Raw genomic sequence first — 20,407 nt, 5'->3', positions numbered from 1 at the left:
AAGATTGTGGTTTCGATTCCTGGACCGGCGACGCGTTGTGTTCGTTGGAGCAAAGCACTTCATTTCACGTTGCTCCAGTCCACTCAGCTGGCAAAAATGAGTAACGCTGTGATGGACTGGCGTCCAGTCCAGCTGGGGGGAACACATACGCCATAGAAACCGGGAAACCGGGCCTATGAGCTGCTAGGCTTAAAAGGGCGCATTTATTATTTTATTAATATAAATAACATTAATAATAATACCAATGGTTGTATTAGTAGTAGTAGTTGTTGTAGTAGTATTAGTAGTAGATGTAGTAGTATTAGTAGTAGTAGTAGTAGTAGTAGCAGCAGCAGCAGCAGCAGCAGTAGTATAGTGTAGTAGTATAGTAGTAGTTGTAGTAGTAGTAGTAGTAGCAGTAATTAATAATAAACCAGACACTGGCTCTCATGGCTTCTGATCTTAACTGGTTGGAAGTGTTATCATGTACATGTTTTGTCTTGGCATAAAAGACAAGCTACAGCAAATATTCTGCTCAATACCACAGATTTGTTTGTCAGTTGTTTGCCCTTAACCGGTTGAACGCGTCCCTTGGTGGCTGACGATATGGGCATCTTTGATCACGAGCAGAAGTAGTGCGGGAGCATCATAGCCATGGGTTGAGAGGAATTCTTTGGGGTTTGAATAATTCACTTCTGGAAACATGGGTGTTTCATTCACATCCCTAAACAACCGTTATTCAGGGATCTTTTGTGTAGGATGGGATACTCCACCCGATGAAAATTCTGACTGGGACCCACCTGCAAAGTCTTGCGCTGCCTATCTTGATATGGTGTCACCATGTCATGCACATATGTTGTGTTGCATGTACCCGGTGTACCCTTATCAGACATGTAGTCATGATGGGTATATTGGGCTTCATATATTTTACCCTAGTGTAACTTTGATGGCATGCGCTGCTCTCTCTCACACAACAGCAACAACAACAACAACAACAGCAACAGCAACAACAACAACAACAACAACAACAACAACAACAACAACAACCAACAACAACAACAATAATGATAATAATAATAATCATAATTCTTTCTACTGTAGGCACGAAGCCTCAAATTTTGGGGGAGGAGACTAACTGATTACATTAACTCCAGTGTTTATCGACCCAGAAAGGATGAAAGGCAAAGTCGAACTCTGCAGAATTTGAACTGAGAACGTAAGAGGCGGAAGAGATGCAGGTAAACATTTTGCCAGGTGTGCTAACGATTTTGCCAGCACACCGCCTTAATAACAATGGTAAGGAAATTATTAACCCTGTGGTTAAAGTGGGTACTATGATTGCAATTAATTGCCACAATAACCAAACTACTTAGGCCCTCCTACATCAAAGCTAAATAAGCTTAGAAATAAAAATGAAATAGTGTGCGTAAGAATATTTTGTGGTTCATCTCCACCTTCAGTCTAAATGCTACTTCTGTGTGTGTGTGTGTGTGTGTGTGTGTGTGTGTTTGTGTGTGTGTGTGTGTGTGTGGTGTGTTTGTATATATATATATATAATATATATATATATATACACTCACATATGTATATATATATCGTATATCGTAGTACCATTATTAGAATCATGTACATCAATGTGTTGTATTGCAGTTATTTAGGTGGACAATCAATTGTAGTAGCACATGTACAATTTAATTTACTACGGTTGTATATAGCTATATAAACCAAGTTAAAATAGAAAACGAAAACTGGGAATTGGCAGCGATGTGTTTTGAAAAGGATGATAATATATATAACGTGGAGGCGCGTGGCTTAGTGAATAAGGTGTCAGCACCATGATCGTAAGATTGTGGTTTCGATTCCTGGACCGGGCGACGCGTTGTGTTCTTGAGCAAAGCACTTCATTTCACGTTGCTCCAGTCCACTCAGCTGGCAAAAATGAGTAACGCTGTGATGGACTGGCGTCCAGTCCAGCTGGGGGGAACACATACGCCATAGAAACCGGGAAACCGGGCCTATGAGCCTGGCTAGGCTTAAAAGGGCGCATTTATTATTTTATTAATATAAATAACATTAATAATAATACCAATGGTTGTATTAGTAGTAGTAGTTGTTGTAGTAGTATTAGTAGTAGATGTAGTAGTATTAGTAGTAGTAGTAGTAGTAGTAGCAGCAGCAGCAGCAGCAGCAGTAGTAGTAGTAGTAGTAGTAGTAGTTGTAGTAGTAGTAGTAGTAGCAGTAATTAATAATAAACCAGACACTGGCTCTCATGGCTTCTGATCTTAACTGGTTGGAAGTGTTATCATGTACATGTTTTGTCTTGGCATAAAAGACAAGCTACAGCAAATATTCTGCTCAATACCACAGATTTGTTTGTCAGTTGTTTGCCCTTAACCGGTTGAACGCGTCCCTTGGTGGCTGACGATATGGGCATCTTTGATCACGAGCAGAAGTAGTGCGGGAGCATCATAGCCATGGGTTGAGAGGAATTCTTTGGGGTTTGAATAATTCACTTCTGGAAACATGGGTGTTTCATTCAACATCCCTAAACAACCGTTATTCAGGGATCTTTTGTGTAGGATGGGATACTCCACCCGATGAAAATTCTGACTGGGACCCACCTGCAAAGTCTTGCGCTGCCTATCTTGATATGGTGTCACCATGTCATGCACATATGTTGTGTTGCATGTACCCGGTGTACCCTTATCAGACATGTAGTCATGATGGGTATATTGGGCTTCATATATTTTACCCTAGTGTAACTTTGATGGCATGCGCTGCTCTCTCTCACACAACAGCAACAACAACAACAACAGCAACAGCAACAACAACAACACAACAACAACAACACAACAACAACAACAACCAACAACAACAACAATAATGATAATAATAATAATCATAATTCTTTCTACTGTAGGCACGAAGCCTCAAATTTTGGGGGAGGAGACTAACTGATTACATTAACTCCAGTGTTTATCGACCCAGAAAGGATGAAAGGCAAAGTCGAACTCTGCAGAATTTGAACTGAGAACGTAAAGAGGCGGAAGAGATGCAGGTAAACATTTTGCCAGGTGTGCTAACGATTTTGCCAGCACACCGCCTTAATAACAATGGTAAGGAAATTATTAACCCTGTGGTTAAAGTGGGTACTATGATTGCAATTAATTGCCACAATAACCAAACTACTTTAGGCCCTCCTACATCAAAGCTAAATAAGCTTAGAAATAAAAATGAAATAGTGTGCGTAAGAATATTTTGTGGTTCATCTCCACCTTCAGTCTAAATGCTACTTCTGTGTGTGTGTGTGTGGTGTGTGTGTGGTGTGTTTGTATATATATATATATATATATATATATATATATATATATATATATATATGACAGTTAATATTATAGTCATTGTTTCCTATATATGTCGAAGCACGAATTTCATTTAAGTAGTTGGAACTTGAGTGCAGGGCTTTAACAAGCTTCAAAAACAAACCAAATGTAGCAGTCATTCTCAGGAGTCACACTAGCGGCAATGTTCGTCTCGCTCCGATATATATTGTGTTTTAACACAAGCCTACGAAGAGATTTCAATCTCGAACAATCCCGTAGCTGTATACCTTCTAACAGTGTGTATTCATTTAGACTGATGCACGGATGGCGATATTAACACATACACATACACATGTCTATCTATCTATCTATCTATCTATCTATCTATCTATCTATCTATCTATCTATCTATCTATCTATCTATCTATCGATACACACACATACACACGTATATATCAACACGCATATGATGGTTACGAGGGGAGGAATAATTATATAATATCAGAAGTACACTATGAATAATTTAATTCTGTGACGCGAAACAGCTGTCGGTCAATAGAATGTCTTAATGTACATCTCGTCTCTCTTTATATTCTTCACGTCTTCGTCTCTCTTGCCAAAGTCTGCGCCCACATCTCTGCTGCATTCATTATTTCTTCCCTGTCTTTTTTGCCTCATCGGCTGCTCACGGCTCAGGGATTCCTGCATAGCACGTGTACTGCCTCGACGTTCATACTGCAAACTGACCGAATCATTCAGGGTTGTTGAGTGAGGTATGTACGGACAAGAGAATGGGATTATGATCACCTTGTGCCATTTTTAGAGCGATAAGTATTCCTTCATCTTTTGATAAAGATATTTATCTGAAGTATAACTACACACACACACACACACACACACACACACACACATATATATATATATCAAAATAAGGCGGCTAGCTGGCAGAAACGTTATCGCACCGGGCGAAATGCTTAGCAGTATTTCGTCTGTTCAAATTCCACCGAGGTCGACTTTGCCTTCCATACTTTCGGGGTCGATAAATAAAGTACCCGTTTCGCACTGGGGTCGATGTAATCGACTTAATCCCTTTGTCTGTTCTTGTTTGTCCCTTCTATGTTTAGCCCCTTTGTGTGCAGTAAAGATATATATATATATATATCAAAAGATTTTCATTACAAAAAGCAGAGGTGATAACGCAAAAATCGTAACAAAATAAATAAAATTATGCAATAAATGCTTTCTTTCTATAGGATAATTCTGCAAAGGCATACGTCTGGTCAAAATATGAAATATGATTTTGTTCTGTATTTAAATAAGAAGAGACGTTTGTGTGATTGATGTTGTGAAAGTGGTATATCATCAGCTGGGCTGAACTGTTATTTTCACTTTGCAAATCCTTAACAAGCAATGGTTACATTTAATATTGAGTTGGCTTCCATCACACACACACACACATTATAAGAACATGTAAATATGCGAACACAAGCAACAATGAGGAAACCGATCGAACGAATACATTGATTTATCACACTTGAATCATGTATTTATCCACTGCATTCTGTCAACAGTAGTTACTTCCCCTAACTCACACTAAAACCAAAGCCTACTCGAGATTTGTTCCAACCAATCAGAAGACTTGCACTGTTCGCTATGTAAGCCTTTGATCAGGGCTACAGACGACTTAGAACGATCCAGACGACTTAGATTTTCGTGTTTTCGTGAAACCCAGGTTACTGAATGGGGATCTTTTCTATTCTGAAGCCAGGACCACAGATCTTTCTACTTAACTAAATAATCTGAAACTTCGTATGCTGATAGAGTCTAGCAAAACAAGACACAGGTTGGAACTAGTTTATTTGAGAAAAATCTATTTTATGACTTTAATCGTAGATTAAAACTGCGAATTTTAACCAATCAGATTGTTTGTTTTCATGTGTAAAACTTGACTGCATTCTATTAGTGTGACGTAGAAAGCGCTTTTGTGACGTACTAACGTTCGGAAAACTGTAAACAAACACGGCAGACGAAATACGGCTACGCATTTCGCCCGGCGTGCTAACGTTTCTGCCAGCTCTTTGCTTTTTAATATTAAATTTCGGCGAAGTTTCGCTTGTCGTAGCACAAGTTTTCCGTCGATTTCCGTAAAAAACTTTAATTTTTTTACATAAGTAATGAGAGCGAAAGAGACTAAGAGGAAGCGATTTTATGACGAGGGAAGTTTGTCTTTGAAGTTACCGTCTAGGGGAAGCATTGATGTACATGTGTGTGTGTGTGTGTGTTTGATGGGGGGGTGTGGGAGACAGTATGTTGTGTAAGTGAAGTGCTTCTGTTAGTGTGTGTGAAGAGACAGAGAGAGTAATGTGTGAAAGAGAGAGATAACTGAAATTTTTTACTCGGTGTATGTGTATATGTATGTCTGCATGTATTTGTGTTGTGTATCTATGTATGTATGGCCAATTCATCGTAATTACGATTACGATGAATCGGCTATACATACATACACACACACACATACATACACACACCACATCTACACATACATACACACACACATACCTGCAGACATACAGAATGGAAACATTTTCAATTTAATACATGTGGCTTATTAACTAGTTTTAAATATTGTTATTAGAAGTGGCTGACTTGTTTACATTTAAGATGTTAAATACGGTCACGAAATTGGTGGTCGAGACGGAGTAATAAAATAAAGCCGAATGACGGAATATCATTGGTTAAATTCTAATTATTAAACAACGTTAAACTTAGAAGTTACAATTCCGTTTTCATTCTGGTTTACAATTAAGTTTACTTTTGACACATTCTACCAGTATACGAAGTTTCAAATTGTTTGGTTCAGTAGGAAAAATTTGAAAAAACTGGCCTCAAAATAGAAAAGATCCCTGAATGGCCTCTAGGTCAGTCGACCAAATAAATTATATGTGCGTGTGTCTTTATACACACACACAATATGACTGCGTATTTGCATACGTTTTTATATACTTGTTATTTGTAGCCTATATGATTTATAGTCCTCCTTTCATCTGTTGAGTGTCGTGGTATATATATATATATATAATTCTTTTTTACTCTTTTACTCTTTTACTTGTTTCAGTCATTTGACTGCGGCTATGCTGGAGCACCGCCTTTAGTCGAGCAAATCGACCCCGGGACTTATTCTTTGTAAGCCCAGTACTTATTCTATCGGTCTCTTTTTGCCGAACCGCTTAGTGACGGGGACGTAAACACACCAGCATCGGTTGTCAAGCAATGATAGGGGGACAAACACAGACACACAAACACACACACACATACATATATATACATATATACGACAGGCTTCTTTCAGTTTCCGCCTACCAAATCCACTCACAAAGCAATGGTCGGGCCGGGGCTATAGCAGAAGACGCTTGCCCAAGTTGCCACGCAGTGGGACTGAACCCGGAACCATGTGGTTGGTTAGCAAGCTACTTACCACACGGCCACTCCTGCGCCATATATCACAGTTTAACTTCCAGTTACATATTTTGTCTCATTGTCTGAACGCTCTTTTCACTTCGCCATCATTCTGTCTGTCTGTCTGCTCGTTTGTTTTTTTGCCTCTCTCCGTTTCTCGTAGACTCTGTCTGTCCCTCATTCTCTCTCCCTCTCTCTTCGTTCGTCCATTCTATTATCTATTTATTTGTTCTTTGTTTATTTATTGGTGACAGGAACCAATTTTCTGGTTCTTGCTTTTCAGACGTTTGGGATTCACTTGAAATATTCTTAATTGGGACAAGGATGTGTGTGGGAAGATCATTGTGCTTTGCTGTGTGTGAGACCGTGCGTGTATTCGTCACTGTCCCTATGTGTGTATCTATATGTATTCCTTTGTGTGTGTGTGTGTGTGTGTGTGTGTGTGTGTGTGTGTGTCTTTGTGTGTGTGTGTTTGTGTGTGTGTGTGTGTGTTTGTGTGTGTGTGTGTGTGTGTTTGTGTGTGTGTGTGTGTGTGTGTTTGTGTGTTTGTGTGTGTTTGTCTGTGTGTGAATGTGTGTGTGTGTGTGTTTGTGTGTGTGTGTGTGTTTGTCTGTGTGTGAATGTGTGTGTGTGTGTGTTTGTGTGTGTGTGTGTGTGTTTGTGTGTGTGTGAGTGTGTGTGTGTTTGTGTGTGTCTGTGTCTGTGTGTGTTCGTGTGTGCACGTGTATATGTCTATGCATTTGCGCTTTCATGTGGCCGCGTGTGAACATGAGGTTCTGTGTGTAAAGCTGTGTATATGTGTGCTATACGTGGGCTTGTAATTTCATGTACGTGTCATTGAATTGTGTGAGTGTATTTGTGCGTTGTTGATGTTGTTGTTGTCGTTGTGTGTGTGTACACGCGTTGAGAGTATTTATGTATGTCTATGGATCTGTATTCGCTTCTTACACATTTGTATTTGTATTTGTGTTTGTGTAGATGTATGTGTGAGAAAGAGAGCGAGGGAGAGAGAGAGAGAGAAAGAGAGAGAATCTGTGTGAGAGAGAGTGGATGTGTGTGTGTGTGTGTTAGAGAAAGGAAGAGAGTGAATGTGTGTGTGCGAGAAACAGAGAGTTAGTATATGTGTGTGAGGGAAAGAGTGTGTATGTGTGTGTGTGTGTGTGAAAGAGGGAGAGAGTGTGTGTATGTGTGCGTGAGAGAGAGGGAAAGAGAGTGTGTGTGTGCGTGAGAGACAGGGAGAGAGAGTGCGTGTATATGTGAGAGACAGGGAGAGAGAGTGTGTGTATGTGTGAGAGAAGGCGAGAGTGTGTGTGTGTGTCTGCGTTAGAGTAAGGGAGAGAGAGAGAGAGATAACGTATTGTGTGTGTGTGTGTGTGCGTGTGCGCGCATGTGTGTGTTCATGCGCGAGGACATTTATGTGTGTCTATGCGTTTGTGTTCGTTTCTATATTTGTGTATGTCTGGGCATTTTTGTATTTGTGTGTGTATGTGCACGTGTGTTTATGTGTGTATACCTCTATGCCCTTATGTGTATGTGTGCGTATATCACTATGTATTTGAACATGTAATATGTATTTGAGAAAGCGAACGATAAAAGGTCAAATAGAGAGGGAGCGGATGAGTGAGTGGGTAAACGAGTGAGCAGTCTCCTACATGGTCGCGGTTGGGGGTGGCTTTATTTGTCTTTGCACACTAATAGCTGTGGAGGCGCACTGGCCCAGTGGTTAGGGCAGCGGACTCGCGGTCGGAGGATTGCGGTTTCGATTCCCAGACCGGGCGTTGTGTGTGTTTATTGAGCGAAAACATTTAGAAGCTCCACGAGGCTCCGGCAGGGGGTGGTGGCGACCCCTTTTGTACTCTTTCGCCCCAACTTTCTCTCACTCTTACTTCCTGTTTCTTGGGTAACGATGCGATGGACTGGCGTCCCGTCCAGCTGGAAGGGAACACATACGCCACAGAAACAGGGAAAACGGGCCCATGAGCCTGGCTAGGCTTGAAAAGGGCGCATAAAAAAACAACACTAATAGCTAGTGTTTGTGCGTCTGTGATACGTTTGTGTGTATATGTGGGTGTGAATGTGTTAACGTACGAGTTTGCGCATCGATGCATGCGCATGTGCTCTCGTGTGTGCGTGTGTGTGAATGTGCGTGTGAACTTGCTCACTTAAGGACGTGCATTTTATGCATTTGTTTGTGTGTTTGAATGCATTTTTATTTATTTATGCGCCCTTTTCAAGCCTATCCAGGCTCATGGGCTCGGTTTCCCTGGTTCAGTGGCGTATGTGTTCCCCCCAGCTGGACGGGACGCCAGTCTATCGCAGCGTTACTCAAGAAACAGGAAGAGAGAGTGAGAGAAAGTTGGGGCGAAAGAGTACAACAGGGGTCGCCACCACCCCCTACCTGAGATTCGTAGAGCTTTTAGGTGTTTTCGCTCAATAAACATACACAACGCCCGGTCTGGGAATCGAAACTGCGATCCTCCGACCGCGAGTCCGCTGCCCTAACCACTGGGCCATTGCACCTCCACTGCTTGAATGAATGTGCACCCAAAAATATTAATTTTGTTTCTGTGATTGTGTGAATGGGTCTACATGTGCATATATTTATTTCTTTGTATGTGCGTGATCATGTATGCGTGTGTGTGTGTGTGTGTGTGTGTGTGTGTGTGTGTGTGTGTGTGTGTGTGTGAGTGTGTGAGTGTGATGGTCTGAGTGTGTGCGTGTGATGGTCTGAGTGTGCGTTGTGTGTGTGTTTTGCATACAATGTGTGTGCGAGTGCGCACGTGTGCGTATGTGTAGGTGTGTGCGTTTGTGCAAGTGTATATATGTATATGCACGTAAAAGTGTTTTAATGTAGTGAATATTTACGCGCGAACAAACCATAAAACAAGTATGTTATGTACGTATGTACGTATGTATGTATGTATGTATGTACGTATGTACGTATGTACGTATGTACGTATGTACGTATGTACGTATGTACGTATGTACGTATGTACGCATGTACGTATGTACGCATGTACGCATGTACGTATGTACGCATGTACGTATGTACGTATGTACGTATGTACGTATGTACGTATGTACGTATGTACGTATGTACGTATGTACGTATGTATGTATGTATGCATCTATGTATGTATGTATGTATGTATGTATGTATGTATGTATGTATGTATGTTTGTATATGTGTGTGTTTGTATATGTATGTATGTATATATGTATGTATGTATGTATGAGTTTGTGCATTCGTATGTTATGGGTGTATGCAAATGTATACATTCACATGCATGTACGTATATATGCTCGTGTGTGTTTATGTATGTGTCTTTGTTAGTCAGGAACACAAACGTGTGCTCTAGCACCTGCATATGTTTACACGTGTGTGCTTCCGTGAATATGACTGTTTAAGTTGGAGCTGGTGTGCATACGTGTGCCCTCGCACCTGCGTCTATTTACTCTTATGTGTTTATAGTGATTACGAGTGTTTGCTCGTCTTAGCGACTGTGAGCAGAGAAGGGTGAATGTGTGTGGAGCCGCTAGTTTAGTATCAAGCTTAATATCAACTGGGCGAAGGCGGCGAGCTGGCAGAAACGTTAGCACGCCGGGCGAAATGCTTAGCGTTATTTCGTCTGCCGTTACGTTCAGAGTTCAACTTCCGCCGAGGTCGACTTTGCCTATCATCCTTTCGGGGTCGATAAATTAAGTACACGTTACGGTCCCTTCTATGTTTAGCCCCTTGTGGGCAATAAAGAAATAAGAACGTAAGCACGCCGAGCGAAATGCTTAGCGGTATTTCATCTGCCGTTACATTCTGAGTTCAAAGTCCGCCGAGGTCGACTTTGCCTTTCATCCTTTCGGGGTCGATAAATTAAGTACCAGTTAGGCATTGGGGTAGATGTGATCAACTTAATTCCTTTGTCTGTCCTTGTTTGTCCTCTCTATGTTTAGCCCCTTTTGGGTAGTAAAGAAATAAGAAATGTTAGCACGCCGGGCGGAACGCTTAGCAGTATTTCATCTGCTGCTACGTTCTGAGTTCAAATTCCCCCGAGGTTGACTTTGCCTTTCATCCTTTCGGGGTCAATTAAATAAGTACCAGTTACACACTGGGGTCGATATAATCGACTTAATCCGTTTGTCTGTCCTTGTTTGTCCTCTCTGTGTTTAGCTCCTTGTGGGTAGTAAAGAAATAGGTATTTCGTCTGCTGTTACGTTCTGAGTTCAAATTCCGCCGAGGTCGACTTTGCCTTTCATCCTTTCGGGGTCGATAAATTAAGTACCAGTTGCGTACTGAGGTCGATCTAAACGACTATCTTCCTCCAAAATTTCGGGCTTTGTGCCTAGAGTAGAAAAAAAAAAACGTTAGCACGCCCGGTGAAATGCTTAGCGGTATTTCATCTGTCTTTAGGTTCTGAGTTCAAATTCCGCCGAGGTCGGCTTTGCCTTTCATCCTTTCAGGGTCGATAAATTAAGTTCCAGTTGTGTACTGGGGTCAATCTAATCGACAGGCCCATTCTCCAAAACTTTCTGGCCTTGTGCCTAGAGTAGAAAAGAATTGCAACTGGGCGAAAGAAAAATAAAATAATGCTGTTTTTTTTCCTACTTAGTGGTTAGGGTGTTCGATTCACAATCATAACATCGTGAGTTCGATTCTCGGCAGCGCGTTGTGTCCTTGAGCAAGGCACTTTATTATTTCACATTGAACCAGTTCAAAAATGAGTAGTACTTGTATTTCAAAGTGCCAGTCTTGTCACATTCTGTGTCACGCTGAATCTCTCTGAGAACTATGTTAGGAGTACGCATGTTTGTGGAGTCCTCAGCCACTTGCACATTAATTTCACGAGCAGGCTGTTCCGTTGGTCAGATCAACCGGAACCCTCGTCATCGTAAGCGACGGATTGCCAGGTACAAGTTCTTAAATTTATAGCGTTGCTCATTGAATCAACCACGTGGTCCGAGGTTGGATACGGCTTCGCATCAACCGGGGACGATCTTTTCTACAATGACATCTAGTGACTAACACGATATGAAGAAATTCGATTGACGGTAACTCCGAAGATCGTCACATGTATGTATGTATGTATGTATGTATGTATGTGTGTTTGTGTATGTATGTATGTATGTATGTTGTGGGTGTGGTATGTTGTATGTTATGTATGTATTTGTATGTATGTGTGTGTGTATGTATGTATGTAGTATGTGTGTTGTGGTGTATGTATTATGTATGTATGTATGTGTGTGTGTGTATGTGGTATGTATGTATGTATGTATGTATGTATGTATGTGTGTGGGTATGTATGTATGTATGTATGTATGTGTGTGTGTATGTATGTATGTTTTATGTATGTGTGTGTGTATGTGTGTATGTATGTATGTATGTAGGTATGTATGTATGTATGTATGCATGTATGCATGCATGTATGTATGTATGTATGTTTGTATGCATGCATGTATGTATGTATGTATGTATGTATGTATGTATGGTATGTATGTGTGTATGTATGTATGTGTGTATGTATGTATGTATGTATGTATGTATGTATGTTTGTATGCATGTATGTATGTATGTATGTATGTATGTATGTATGTATGTATGTATGTATGTATGTGTGTATGTATGTGTGTGTGTGTGCTCGCGTGCGTGTGTATGTATGTATGTGCGTGCATGTGCTTGTGTGCTTGCGTGTGTGAGTACTTCACTGGTTTCAGGCAAAACTTACTTGTACTTGTACTTGTGGCGAAATTCACCCTGGGTGGGTTGAGTCGGCTTCTTCCACCACCCTCGAGGCATCTCGAACCATGGCAGCCCACGCACGACGGTCCTACGCCAGTTCGCTGGAGATAGCGAGCCAGTCACGGTTCCATCGGCGCATCTTCCATGAATATTTTCAGGCAAAATCTGCGGCCGTGCTGCAATACCGTCTTTAATGTAATTGCTTTTAATTTAATACCCACGTTTCGGCTTATTTTTCCAGATCAGTATCTAGCAGATTAGGAATTTGGACACAGCTACTCTTTGTGTTTCCTACCGCGGTGTAAGCTCATGCGGTACACAGATTAAAATTTACCCAAATGTTTTTTGAAGTCATGAAGTCATCTACAGCTACTCCTTGCAGAACTATGAGTCTATTAGGCAGAATGTTGAAAAGTTGTGGGTATTTGAATTCTAAGCTGTAAAAGTGCCGCGTGCTGACTCCAGATGGAAAGGACAGGATATTAGGTACTATACAGTGGCATCAAGTTCGGTGGTTGGTACTGCTTTCAATCCTAAAGTTGTATTTCAAAGAGCCAGTCTTGTCACATTCTGTGTCACACTGAATCTCTCTGAGAACTATGTTAGGAGTATGCATGTTTGTGGAGTCCTCAGCCACTTGCACATTAATTTCACGAGCAGGCGGTTCTATTGATCAGATCAACCGGAACCCTCGTCATCGTAAGCGACGGATTGCCAAGTACAAGTTCTTAAGTTTATAGCATTGCTCATTGAATCAACCACGTGGTCCGAGGTTGGATACGGCTTCGCATCAACTGGGGACAATCCATCCAGGATATTTCAGCTTATCTGTTACATCGGCACAAACTTTTTTGTATAGTGGCGTTGGATTGCTTTGAGTTTCGCTGTTAGTTTGACGCTTTGTGGAGGAGACAACTGTTAGTACAGTAGTCTAGGAGGCCGAGAACAAATATTCTCCGAAGAAATTGGATTGTATCCCTTTTCTTGGTTCTGAATGACATCAGAATCCAACCAGACATTCTCCTGAACGGTGTTGCCATCCTAGTAATATGCACAAAGGTGGAGGCGCAATGGCCCAGTGGTTAGGGCAGCGGACTCGCGGTCATAGGATCGCGGTTTCGATTCCCAGACCGGGCGTTGTGAGTGTTTATTGAGCGAAAACACCTAAAAGCTCCACGAGGCTCCGGCAGGGGATGGTGGTGATCCCTGCTGTACTCTTTCACCACAACTTTCTCTCACTCTTACTTCCTGTTTCTGTTGTACCTGTATTTCAAAGGGCCGGCCTTGTCATTCTCTGTGTCACGCTGAATATCCCCGAGGACTACGTTAAGGGTACACGTGTCTGTGGAGTGCTCAGCCACTTACACGTTAATTTCAGGAGCAGGCTGTTCCGTTGATTCGGATCAACCGGAACCCTCATCGTCGTAACCGACAGAGTGCTTCCATCAAATATGCACAAAGGCGGCGAGCTGGAAGAAACGTTAGCACGCCGGGCGAAATGCTTAGCAATATTTCGTCTGTCTTTACGTTCAGGTTTCATATTCCGCCGAAGTCGACTTTGCTTTTCATCCTTTCGGGGTCGATAAATTAAGTACCAGTTACGCACTGGGGTCGACGTAATCAACTTAACCCCTTTAACTGTCCTTGTTTTGCCATCCTAGTAATATGCACAAAGGCGGCGAGCGGGCAGAAACGTTAGCACGCCGGGCGAAATGCTTAGCAGTATTTCGTCAACTTAGCCCCTTTAACTGTCCTTGTTTTGCCATCCTAGTAATATGCACAAAGGCGGCGAGCGGGCAGAAACGTTAGCACGCCGGGCGAAATGCTTAGCAGTATTTCGTCAACTTAGCCCCTTTAACTGTCTTGTTTTGCCATCCTAGTAATATGCACAAAGGCGGCGAGCGGGCAGAAACGTTAGCACGCCGGGCGAAATGCTTAGCAGTATTTCGTCAACTTAGCCCCTTAACTGTCCTTGTTTTGCCATCCTAGTAATATGCACAAAGGCGGCGAGCGGGCAGAAACGTAGCACGCCGGGCGAAATGCTTAGCAGTATTTCGTCAACTTAACCCCTTTAACTGTCCTTGTTTTGCCTCTATAGTAATATGCACAAAGGCGGCGAGCGGGCAGAAACGTTAGCACGCCGGGCGAAATGCTTAGCAGTATTTCGTCAACTAGCCCCTTTAACTGTCCTGGTTTTGCCATCCTAGAAATGCCACAAAGGCGGCGAGCGGGCAGAAACGTTAGCACGCCGGGCGAAATGCTTAGCAGTATTTCGTCAACTTAGCCCCTTTAACTGTCCTTTTTTTGCCATCCTAGTAATATGCACAAAGGCGGCGAGCGGGCAGAAACGTTAGCTCGCCGGGCGAAATGCTAGCGTATTTCGTCAACTTAGCCCCTTTAACTGTCCTTGTTTTGCCATCCTAGTAATATGCACAAAGGCGGCGAGCGCGGGCAGAAACGTTAGCACGCCGGGCGAAATGCTTAGCAGTATTTCGTCAACTTAGCCCCTTTAACTGTCCTTGTTTTGCCATCCTAGTAATATGCACAAAGGCCGGCGAGCGGGCAGAAACGTTAGCACGCCGGGCGAAATGCTTAGCAGTATTTCGTCAACTTAGCCCCTTAACTGTCCTTGTTTTGCCATCCTAGTAATATGCACAAGGCGGCGAGCGGGCAGAAACGTTAGCACGCCGGGCGAAATGCTTAGCAGTATTTCGTCAACTTAACCCCTTTAACTGTCCTTGTTTTGCCATCCTAGTAATATGCACAAAGGCGGCGAGCGGGCAGAAACGTTAGCACGCCGGGCGAAATGCTTAGCAGTATTTCGTCAACTTAGCCCCTTTAACTGTCCTTGTTTTGCCATCCTAGTAATATGCACAAAGGCGGCGAGCGGGCAGAAACGTTAGCACGCCGGGCGAAATGCTTAGCAGTATTTCGTCAACTTAGCCCCTTTAACTGTCCTTGTTTTGCCATCCTAGTAATATGCACAAAGGCGGCGAGCGGGCAGAAACGTTAGCACGCCGGGCGAAATGCTTAGCAGTATTTCGTCAACTTAACCCCTTTAACTGTCCTTGTTTTGCCATCCTAGTAATATGCACAAAGGCGGCGAGCGGGCAGAAACGTTAGCACGCGGGCGAAATGCTTAGCAGTATTTCGTCAACTTAGCCCCTTTAACTGTCCTTGTTTTGCCATCCTAGTAATATGCACAAGGCGGCGAGCGGGCAGAAACGTTAGCACGGGGCGAAATGCTTAGCAGTATTTCGTCAACTTAGCCCCTTTAACTGCCTTGTTTTTGCCATCCTAGTAATATGCACAAAGGCGGCGAGCGGGCAGAAACGTTAGCACGCCGGGCGAAATGCTTAGCAGTATTTCGTCAACTTAGCCCCTTTAACTGTCCTTGTTTTGCCATCCTAGTAATATGCACAAGGCGGCGAGCGGGCAGAAACGTTAGCACGCGGGCGAAATGCTTAGCAGTATTTCGTCAACTTAGCCCCTTTAACTGTCCTTGTTTTGCCATCCTAGTAATATGCACAAGGCGGCGAGCGGGCAGAAACGTTAGCACGCCGGGCGAAATGCTTAGCAGTATTTCGTCAACTTAGCCCCTTTAACTGTCCTTGTTTTGCCATCCTAGTAATATGCACAAAGGCGGCGAGCGGGCAGAAACGTTAGCACGCCGGGCGAAATGCTTAGCAGTATTTCGTCAACTTAGCCCCTTTAACTGTCCTTGTTTTGCCATCCTAGTAATATGCACAAAGGCGGCGAGCGGGCAGAAACGTTAGCACGCCGGGCGAAATGCTTAGCAGTATTTCGTCAACTTAGCCCCTTTAACTGTCCTTGTTTTGCCATCCTAGTAATATGCACAAAGGCGGCGAGCGGGCAGAAACGTTAGCACGCCGGGCGAAATGCTTAGGCAGTATTTCGTCAACTTAACCCCTTTAACTGTCCTTGTTTTGCCATCCTAGTAATATGCACAAAGGCGGCGAGGCGGGCAGAAACGTTAGCACGCCGGGCGAAATGCTTAGCAGTATTTCGTCAACTTAGCCCCTTTAACTGTCCTTGTTTTGCCATCCTAGTAATATGCACAAAGGCGGCGAGCGGGCAGAAACGTTAGCACGCCGGGCGAAATGCTTAGCATATTTCGTCAATTAACCCCTTTAACTGTCCTTGTTTTGCCATCCTAGTAATATGCACAAAGGCGGCGAGCGGGAAGAAACGTTAGCACGCCGGGCGAAATGCTTAGCAGTATTTCGTCAACTTAACCCCTTTAACTGTCCTTGTTTTGCCATCCTAGTAATATGCACAAAGGCGGCGAGCGGGCAGAAACGTTAGCACGCCGGGCGAAATGCTTAGCAGTATTTCGTCACTTAGCCCCTTAACTGTCCTTGTTTTGCCATCCTAGTAATATGCACAAAGGCGGCGAGCGGGCAGAAACGTTAGCACGCCGGGCGAAATGCTTAGCAGTATTTCGTCAACTTAACCCCTTTAACTGTCCTTGTTTTGCCATCCTATAATATGCACAAAGGCGGCGAGCGGGCAGAAACGTTAGCACGCGGGCGAAATGCTTAGCAGTATTTCGTCAACTTAGCCCCTTTAACTGTCCTTGTTTGCATCCTAGTAATATGCACAAAGGCGGCGAGCGGGCAGAAACGTTAGCACGCCGGGCGAAATGCTTAGCAGTATTTCGTCAACTTAGCCCCTTTAACTGTCCTTGTTTTGCCATCCTAGTAATATGCACAAAGGCGGCGAGCGGGCAGAAACGTTAGCACGCCGGGCGAAATGCTTAGCAGTATTTCGTCAACTTAGCCCCTTTAACTGTCCTTGTTTTGCCATCCTAGTAATATGCACAAAGGCGGCGAGCGGGCAGAAACGTTAGCACGCCGGGCGAAATGCTTAGCAGTATTTCGTCAACTTAGCCCCTTTAACTGTCCTTGTTTTGCCATCCTAGTAATATGCACAAAGGCGGCGAGCGGGCAGAAACGTTAGCACGCCGGGCGAAATGCTTAGCAGTATTTCGTCAACTTAGCCCCTTTAACTGTCCTTGTTTGCCCTCTCTATGTTTAGCTCCTTGTGGGAAATAAAGAAATATGTAATATGCACATGGTGTGTGTGTGTGTTTGTGTTTGTCTGTATGCGTATCATATTGAGCCTAAGAGACTGATTAACAAAATTAAAAACACACGTACATGAGGGTATTTGAGAATTCGATCTAAGCAGTTAAATCGAGACAGAAGAGAAATGCAACTAAATACCGCCTGGTATATTTTGCTCAGAACTTTCCGGAAATTTCTAAGAATACTTTACCCAATGAAGAATTTAAAAAATGAAAGCGAGGGCTGAGAATTAATGTGTGTGTGTGCGTGTGCGCGCGTGTACATATATGGCAACAAGCAGACATTTGTAGGCATATCCAACGAGAAATTATATAAACAAACATGAAGAAAAGGAAAGACGTTAGTGAGAGCCAGGTGGGCATTGAAATCTGACCGTTTCATAATGTTTACATACGTTCTTAATTAATTAATTAATCAGTTACAAACACACACCACACACACATATACATACATACATACAGATATATATATATATATATATATATATATAGATATATATATATATATATATATATATTAATAAAAGGAATTCCAACCTTGTCCGATTTTCACGTTTTATTTACAATCTTATAATGATATAATATAAGATAATATATTATAATAAAATAAAATAAAATAATAGAATGTTAAATGTTCATTCTGATTGAACTAGTACTTTCATGCTTTAAATTCTGCAATCTTCAGGTTCATGTATAGTGGTGACAGTCATGCTTCACACATTTTTTGACTGTCAAAAATTATTATATTATCTTATATTATATCATTATAGATTGTAAATAAACGTGAAAATCAGACAAGGCTGGAATTCCTTTTATTAATATATTCTTCTATACACAATCACACACACCCGTCTATCTATCTATCTATCTATCTATCTATCTATCTATTCTATCTATCTATCTATCTATCTATCTATCTATCTATCTATATATATATATATATATATATATATATTATATAAAACGATAGCACATCACGTGTGAAAACACCGGTTCTCGTCCGATCGCCGAATTAAGCAATGTCGAGCCTAGTTAGTACTTAGATGGGTGACCACTTGGGAAGTCTAGGTGCTGTAAACGTCTTTCATTCCCTTAAAGGCGCAGGAGTGACTGCGGGAAGAAGCTTGCTTCCGAACCACATGTTTTGGTTCAGTCCCACTGCATGGCACCTGAGCGAGCGTCCCCTACTATAGCCACGCGCCGACAAAGCTTGTAAGTGGATGTGGTAGACGAAAACTGAAATAAGCGTGTCGTATATATATATAATATATATATATATATATATATATTAATAAAAGGAATTCCAACCTTGTCCGATTTTCACGTTTTATTTACAATTTATAATGATATAATATAAGATAATATATTATAATAAAATAAAATAAAATAATAGAATGTTAAATGTTCATTCTGATTGAACTAGTACTTTCATGCTTTAAATTCTGCAATCTTCAGGTTCATGTAGTAGTGGTGACAGTCATGCTTCACAATTTTTGACTGTCAAAAATTATTATATTATCTTATATTATATCATTATAGATTGTAAATAAAACGTGAAAATCAGACAAGGCTGGAATTCCTTTTATTAATATATTCTTCTATACACAATCACACACACCCGTCTATCTATCTATCTATCTATCTATCTATCTATCTATCTATCTATCTATCTACTATCTATCTATCTATCTATCTATATATATATATATATATTATATATATATATATATATATAAAACGATAGCAACATCACGTTGAAAACACCGGTTCTCGTCCGATCGCCGAATTTAAGCAATGTCGAGCCTAGTTAGTACTTAGATGGGTGACCACTTGGGAAGTCTAGGTGCTGTAAACGTCTTTCATTCCCTTAAAGGCGCAGGAGTGACTGCGGGGTAAGAAGCTTGCTTCCGAACCACATGTTTCTGGGTTCAGTCCCACTGCATGGCACCTTGAGCGAGCGTCCCCTACTATAGCCACGCGCCGACCAAAGCCTTGTAAGTGGATGTGGTAGACGAAAACTGAAAGAAGCGTGTCGTATATATATATATATATATATATATATATATGTATGTATGTATGTATGTATGCGTGTATGTATTTGTGTGTTTGCGTTTGTCCTCCTACCATCGCTTGACAACTGATCTTGGTGTGTTTACGTCTCTGTAACTTAGCGGTTCGGCAAAAGCCACCGATAAAATAAGTACTAAGTTTAGAAAGAATAAGTCCTGGGATCGATTTGTTCGACTAAAAGGCGGTGCTCCAGCATGGCCGCAGTCAAATGCAGCTGTGTGGTAAGGAGGTTGCTTCCCAACTACATAGTCCCGAGATCAATCCCACTGTGTGACACTGGGTCTTCTACTATAACACCGAGCGGACCAAAGCCGTGTGTATAGATTTGGTAGACGGTATCTGAAAGGCGGCGAGCTGGCAGAAACGTTAGCACGCCGGGCGAAGTGCCTAGCCGTATTCCGTCTGCCGTTACGTTCTGAGTTCAAATTCCGCCGAGGTCGACTTTGCCTTTCATCCTTTCGGGGTCGATAAATGAAGTACCAGTTACGCACTGGGGTCGATGTAACCGACTAAATACCTATGTCTGTCCTTGTTTGTCCCCTCTATGTTTAGCCCCTTGTGGGTAGTAAAGAAATAGGTATCTGAAAGAAACCCGTCGAAAATATACTTATACCTGTGCGTGCATGTGTGTGTGTGTGTGTGCGCGCGTGTTTGAGCGTATATGTTTGTGTATGTATATATGTATATAAAATTAATTAAGAACGTATGTACACACGGCCATTTTGAAACGGTCAGGTTGCA

At 42.2% G+C, this 20,407-nt stretch overlaps 1 pseudogene; it reads left to right on the top strand.

Moving 5' to 3' along the window:
• Nucleotides 1-19,332: 19,332 nt before the first annotated feature.
• LOC115211266 lies at nucleotides 19,333-19,451 on the top strand (annotated as a pseudogene).
• The last annotated feature ends 956 nt before the right edge of the window (nucleotides 19,452-20,407 follow it).

The sequence above is a fragment of the Octopus sinensis genome, linkage group LG4 (genome assembly GCF_006345805.1).
Source record: "Octopus sinensis linkage group LG4, ASM634580v1, whole genome shotgun sequence".
Lineage (NCBI taxonomy): Eukaryota > Metazoa > Mollusca > Cephalopoda > Octopoda > Octopodidae > Octopus > Octopus sinensis.
This window is presented reverse-complemented; position numbering and strand designations above follow the sequence as displayed.